Source organism: Gavialis gangeticus, unplaced genomic scaffold, assembly GCF_001723915.1.
Source record: "Gavialis gangeticus isolate Ggan-Ray unplaced genomic scaffold, GavGan_comp1, whole genome shotgun sequence".
Taxonomy (NCBI): domain Eukaryota; kingdom Metazoa; phylum Chordata; order Crocodylia; family Gavialidae; genus Gavialis; species Gavialis gangeticus.
This window is the reverse complement of record NW_017729024.1, coordinates 171,445,528-171,453,019: the sequence shown is the minus strand read 5'-3', so window position 1 is coordinate 171,453,019 and position 7,492 is coordinate 171,445,528.

Sequence of the window (7,492 nt, the reverse complement as noted above, 5' to 3'; positions counted from 1 at the left end):
AATGGCCACCAAGTAGGATGCTAGCAGGACAGGCTAGGAGAAAGCACAAGAGGAAATCCTCAGCGTGGACAGCTATGTTAATATAGCACAAGTCTGAAAACCAGAACTTTAGGGTCAAAACTTGAGGTGGAATTGATTTGCGTGAAGCTAGACTGATCTAACCCAGCTGAAAAAAAACGGCTCAGCATCTGCTGTGTAATTCAGGGCAGTCCTCTTATTCTTCTGAAGAGACTCATTTAAATAGACGCACATCTCCTCTTTTGGAAGGCCTGCTGCATGCGCGTGTGTTTGCATGTATACATATGGATGGGGGAGACATGGTACTGTGTGCGTCTCATATTCATCAGACTAACGTTTCATCCATATTACAGTATCTAAAGCTCCTCTGGGCTGTCTTGCTGGCTTCAAAATCACATCCTCCTCTCAGACCTGCACGCTTTTGAATTTTAAATAAAAAAGAGAATAAAGGAGCAGCTAATATGTATGTGGGGTGAGAACAGCAGCACACCTTTCTCTTTCATGCTCTTGCTGAGGCAAAGATAGTACTGCGCTTGCCCACCTTGTTAAATTTTTAAGAGTGAAAAGAACATGCTCCTTCTCATCATGAGGTTTGAGCAGGAGCTATTTTCTTTGGATTTCAGTAAGCAGGTTGTTAGGCAGGGCCAATGGGAAACAAAAGGGGCGATTCTGATCTCATCCGTGCTGAAGTAAATGAGGAATAACTCAACTGATGGCAATTCAGCGCTGTTACATCCTTGGCGCTACATCAAAATCAGGCCTCACATCATTATCCAAAAATACACTGGGACAGATGCTCGTTTGGCATAAATTGGAATAATGCTGGAAGTCAGAGGAGCTATGCTGATTTACATCACCTACAATATGGCACACAGTTGTCTTATTCTTTTTTTTCATTCTGAAGAGATATATATCTCAGCTTTCAAAACTGTCGGGCACGGTGGTAGCAAGGGGAAACGTTCTTTGTACAACGTCCAGAGGTGCAAATTCAAACTTTGCTCTGGACCCACATCAAAGGCTGAGTCTAGCTGACCAAGCTTTAGATGGACACCTGGCCAATAATGGCCAAGTTACTCCTCCAGATGTCGTTGGCTTCAGGAACTGGTATGCCTTAGCCCAATAGGTTAATAGGCTCAGGTGAACTTCCACTTTGCTTCAGAAACAAATCAAATGATAATGAAAAATGATGATGAGTGGAAGGCATTTACAGGGAATTAAAAAATGTGAGCCCCACCATCATCATCATCATCTAATGCTGGAGATCCTCAATGACCCCAGCAGTCTTTCCTGCCCAGAGCAGGAGGCTGAACCCAATGATCTCACAAGGTCCCTTCCAGCCCTAAACTGCTACGACTTTTTAAATCTGTATATCAATTATTCCTGTTATTACCCCATAGCACTTAGGGACCGCAGACACGAACCAAAAGTTTACTTAACTAGGCACCGTACAAGCAAAGCAGAAACAAATCAGCTCTACTGCCCCAAAATGTTTACAAGGTAAATACAAGAAGGGACACAGATACAGGGAATACAAGGGAACAAGGAGGCAACATTGGTCAGCAAGAGAAACAGGGATTTCTGTGCAGAGTTATTTTCAAATTCAGTTTGTTATTCCAAGTTATTTGACAAATTGTTTATGCAACCAGTTTTCTGCCTATGAATTGTTCATGAACTGCACATAGCTGGCCAGGCTCTCTACTGGTATAAATCAACACGGTACCTTTGAAGTCACAGGGGCTCTGCTGATTTACACTAGATGAGCATCTGCTCTACTTTCCTTTAAGCTATGTGCACTTCCTCGCCTGCCACAGACTCACCGTATAGGACTCAGTTTAGTTTTGCAAACATGGGCTGCCTATAGGGAAGTGTGGATTCATGTCATCCCGGGGGAATGACTGGGATGGAGCCTGCTACTACAAAGAGGCGGTAAGACTCACAATCTGGTCCCAAGTCTCCTCCTAAATGGATAGCACATCCTCAGGGCTTGTGGCTGAGCTATACTCGCCCTTTCAGAAATTCCAAGGAAGAAAGGAAATGCTGGTTGAATATAAATATCCGGACAGAGGGAGAAACACATGGGTAGGGGCTAAATCGAGGTGTACTTTTAATCTAAACACAAAGGGTACGTGCAGATGAGTGCGGTCATGCGGTACGTGGTGCTGCAAACACATGTGCAGTGCCACATATGGCGCAGTCCGGAGTTCTCCGCGCCACAAAGGCACGCTCCCTGAGCACGCGCTGCACCATGGGTTTTTTTTCACATGGGTTTTTTGACCCCTGGATAAAGCTCAGAAAGGCTGAAGGAGGTCTTGATGACTGGGAGGTAAAATGCAAATGACCGGTTCTTTGAAACCCTTCCTCCTGTCAATCAATATCAAGTCTTGTGTTTAGCTTCTGCCTACTGCTATTCAGGTTTTAAAATAACCAGAAGCTCTTCCTTTTCCTCCCCTGTTTTGACTGAATGGTATCTCCATAGAAGCATAGAAAAATAGGTTTGGAAGGGATTACATCTAGTCCAATCCTCTGCTGAAAGCAGGACTAGCCGCAACTAGATCATCCCAGTCAGGGCTTTGTTTAAGTGGGTCTTAAAAACCTTAAAGGATGGAGAGTCCACATTATCTCTAAGCAACCTGGTCCAGTGCTTGACTACCCTCCTAGTAAGATTTTTGTTCCCTAATATCTAAACTAAACTTCCTTGTTGCAACTTAAAACTATTGCTCCTTGTTCTGTCATCTGCCACTACTGAGAAAAGAGAACCGTCTAACTCCACACTGTTTATTAATTTTCTATTATCTCTCTCCTTCCTCCCTGGCTAGTGCAATTAATGATCCTTGTTCCAATTCTGAGAATTTTAATCACTGATTCTGCTCATCTGGATGTTGCTCTCTTCCCAGAACTGAGCTGTCTGAGGTTGGTATAAAGGAGTGGGGAAGGCTTTCCTGTTTGTCTTTTCTCCTATCATTTGAACTCTTGGTGGGACATAGATATTGAATAGGTGACAGAGTGCATATAGCCTTGCAAGACTCTTCAGATGAAGGGCCTGCAGGCAAAGAAGGAGGTCCCATAATCAATCTTCAAGTTCAGTCTGAGAAAATAGATTAAAGCCATCTCAGTGAATTCCTATGCACTCCTGCTGTTCTTCTAAGATGGGTCAAAATATTTCACGAATAGCAATATAAATTACTGCACAGAGGTCCTCCCATAGTGAGTATGCACGCAGTGTTTGGTGCTTGTCTCTGAAGTCATCCACCACCGCTGGTGTTTCAGTTCTTTATTGCATTTTAAAGCCAAACTAGGAAACCTATGCTTGGAAGTCCAAGTTCATAAGCATCAGATTTATGACCCTTCCTCAGAGCTCAGTCTCTTGTTAATCTTTGCCAAGCCTCAAAACAATACTCCAAGCCTCAACACAATATTTCCACCAGTCACCTCCTCACACCCTGTTTACCCGATTCAGCAAGGTTCAGCGATCCCCTTCCATACTGAGGTGGACCTGTAATAAACCCTCTCTGATGTCCCTCCTAAAGTCATAGTTTTCTTATGGTAGCTTTCTCTCCTTTTAGGGGTACTCAGTGCCATTTTGGGAGGGTTATGAACTCAGCAAATTTGTCAAGTTAGTAATATCTAAGTGCATTTTATCTGTAATTTTTGAGAGAGGTTGCATTGCTCTTCTCACATCCTTAAAGAGGGTGGGGGGGGAAGATTAAGAATCCCCTTTGCTGTTTGCTCATCAGCCATGGCACCTATATTTTCTGCTGAACGATTTTTGCCTCAACAGTGCAATGAATATATCTTTCTCAACAGTCTTCTAGAAAAACCTTTCCTACCTTTAAATGAAGAATGTGAATGAGTTTACATTGTTTTTCCCTCCAACATTAATGGAATAGTAGGATATGAACTTTTTTCCCCCTCTTTTTTCTCCATCTTGAACACATTCCCTCTGGAGCTACAGTGAATTGCATCAGCTGTGCTGTGTGTAATCTTTCTGTTTAGTAAATCTGTTCAGTGTTTAATATCCTACAGGTTTCAGCATTGGGAGATCAGGTCACTGTTGAGAAGAAAACAGCATCCAACACTTGGATTTTGTCATTGCTTCTCTTACTTTAGTATTTGGTGGGCAAGACTTTAACCCCAGTTACATGGGATGTATAGGAGAAATTCTAGTGGCATCACTGGAGTTATTCTGCATTCATACCTGTGTAAATCAATTGAAAATGTGGTCATCTTTCTATATCTTTTCATACAATGGAAACTTTTGCTCCTCTCCTGTGTTAACAGATCTGATGTTATTTCTTTTTCTAAGTAACTATGTTTAAATCCAGATTACAGAATAGGAAATATCCACATAGAAAACGATGCTCACCGGGTTAGAAAGCAGATGCTACAGCCTCTGTTCAAATCCAAGATCAGTAGTGACTGAACATCTGGGGAACACCATATTTTCTCATATACAAGATATATATATATATATATGTATATATGTATGTATACTTCCCCCCAAAAAATAGCTACCAGGAATTGGAACATGCATTTTATGCAAGGAAATACACTAACAGCAGTTTCTGTCGTTTAAGATTCTGTTGGGTGAAAGGAAAATTAAAGTTGGTACATCATCTACAGGAAGCAGACCGGTGAACATGCTTGGCTCCCTACATGCTGCTATTTGGTTACTTAATACAAGGAGAGATCTTTTTTTCATCAGCCTCTCTTTAAAAACCATTCTGTGATGTGGTTTATGTGATACAATATGGTATGTAAAGGCTTATAAATGGGCCTCAATCCAGATTCCAAAGCTAGATGGGATCTGATCCCATGGTTAAATCACCGAATCATACAATCATAGAAAGTGAGGGTGGGAAGGGACCTCAGGAGGTCCCATCTAGTCCAACCCCCTGGTCAAAGCAGGACCAGCCCCAGCTACATCATCCCAGCCAAGGTTTTGTCTACACAGGTCCTAAAAACCTCCAAGGATGGAGTTTCTGCCACCTCTCTGGGGAACCTGTTCCAGTGCTTTACTACCCTCCTAGCAAGAAAATTCTTTCTAATATCTAACCTAAACTACCCTTGCTGCAACTTGAGCCCATTGCTCCTTGTTCTGTCATCAGCCCTCACTGAGAACGGTCCAGCTCTTTCCTCTTTGGACCCACCCTGCAGGGAGTTGAAGGCTGCTATTAAACCCCTCTTAGTCATCTCTTCTTTAGATGAAATAAGCCCAGTTCCCTCAGCCTCTCAGCCTCCGCTCGTAAGACATGTCCTCCAGCCCCTGAACCATTGTTGTTGCCCTCCGCTGGACTCTCTCCAATTTGTCCACATCCTTTCTGTAGTGTGGGGCCCAAAACTGGACACCGGACTCCAGATATGGTCTCACCAGTGCTGAATAGAGGGGAAGAATCACTTCCCTTGAGCTACTGGCAGCACTCCTACCAATGCAGCCCAGGATGCCATTAGTCTTCTTGGCAACAAGGGCACGCTGCTGGCTCATGTTCAGCTTATTGTCCACTGTAACTCCCAGATCCTTTTCTGCAGATCTGCTGCCCAGCCAGTCACCCCCAGCATGTACCGGTGGATGGGATTGTTGCCTCCTAAATGCAGGACTTTGCACTTGTCCTTGTTGAACCTTATGCGGTTTCTTTTGACCCAATCCTTCAATTTGTCTAAGTCACTCTGAATCCTTGCCCTACCCTCCAGTGTATCTACTACTCCCCCCAGCTTGGTGTCATCTGCAGACTTGCTGAGAGTGCACTCTGTGCCATCTTCCCGGTCGCTGAAGAAGACATTGAAAAAACTGGCCCAGAACCAGCCTCGGGGCACTCCATTTGATACCAGCTGCCAACTAGACATTGAGCCATTGATTACTACTGTCTGACCCCAATGCTCCAGGCAGTTTTCTATCCACCCTACAGCCCATTCATCCAGCCCGTACTTCCTTAGCTTGCCTGCAAGAACATTGTGGGAGACCTCATCAAAAGCCTTTGCTAAAATCCAGGTACAAATGGTTTCATTCAGTGCTCAGGGTGGCCAGTATGCCACCTTTCACCAGGAGTAGATTGATTTACCATTCAATGAAGCTCACATTCAATAATCTATAGGCATTCAACATACTGTACACCCTGAATCACATCAACAGGCTTTTCCTAATGTTTGTGGACTTCAGTAACTGGCATGCTTATGAGGATCAGTGAATTTAGATATCTTTTACTTTAGAAATTTTCCAGCCTTCCTCCCTCTCTTCTTTTTCACAGTGGAAAGAGGGTGCGGGGGTGTAAATCTAGAACAAATATCCCCTATTTTTTTCAAAATCTTTTTTTGCAAAAATGACCGTTAAAAAAAGCTATTTTTGACATTGCCCTCTCCACCCCACTCCCAATTTTCAACACCTCAAAATATTAATGTGTGCCTCTGAGCTAACTTGAAATATTTTTATAAGCGGAGAAACTCAGATAAAGTGATTGCGTCAAGTTTACTCAGAAAATGTTTGGAAGAGGTTGAACAAGACCTGGGTCACCTTGGTTGTGATTTCTCATTAAAACATCTGTCCTCATTTACAGTTTGCTTCTGGCATATACTTGCTTCTGGTGTCATAGGTAACTAATTTCCACACATATTTTCATATTTTCACGTATTTTCATATTTTCTGCTTAGATTTTTCATATCTTTTTTCCTGCTGCTTCCAAATCAGGAAGAAAGTAGAGATGTCAAAGAAAACTAGATGGATTATGCTTTGCCTCATGCATGATCAATGCAGCTATCCCAGCAAAGTGCTGTAACAAAACACTTTCATTCATTCTGCATGATGATAGTAAGGTCAAAAGTAAAATATATATATATATATATATATATATATATGTGTGTGTAGATTATAAATAAAGTAAAATAACCTAATGAGCTTGGTTTTCACAGAACAGGCTAAAACAGTTTTGGCAAATAGAACATATCTTGCTTTAAGGACTTGAATAAACATGCTATTTCTGATGGTGAATCAAGATGGAAGATCAGTAAGGCTGCTAAAACAATGATGAATCAGTGTGCTGACTGAAGTGCTGTTAAAGAATGGTTCTCAAAGAAAAGCATGTCATCTTAGCTTGGCCTAATAGGAACAAACTGATCTATGCTCAGTGCTTACTTGTTCCACATTACCTTAGTATCTGCGCTCTTCAAACTTTTAAAGGTATTTTTCCTTATACATCACCCCTGTGAGACAGGAAAGTGTTATTAGCTCAGACTTAAAGACTGGCAAGTAAGGAAAACAGGACACATCTCCATGTGCAGCAATTAATGTGACTGAATAAACTCCAGTGCAATCTGAGCCAGAATAAATTAATCCCAATGTTACCACCTACATGTATGGTTAAATGCAGTAATTTACTCCGTCACTGGATAGTATGTGTGTCTGACAGGACTATCCAACAGCGCTGTAAATTAGTCTACACCAGTCCAATTGTCACACATGTAGGCGGTGATGTTTTACTGCACA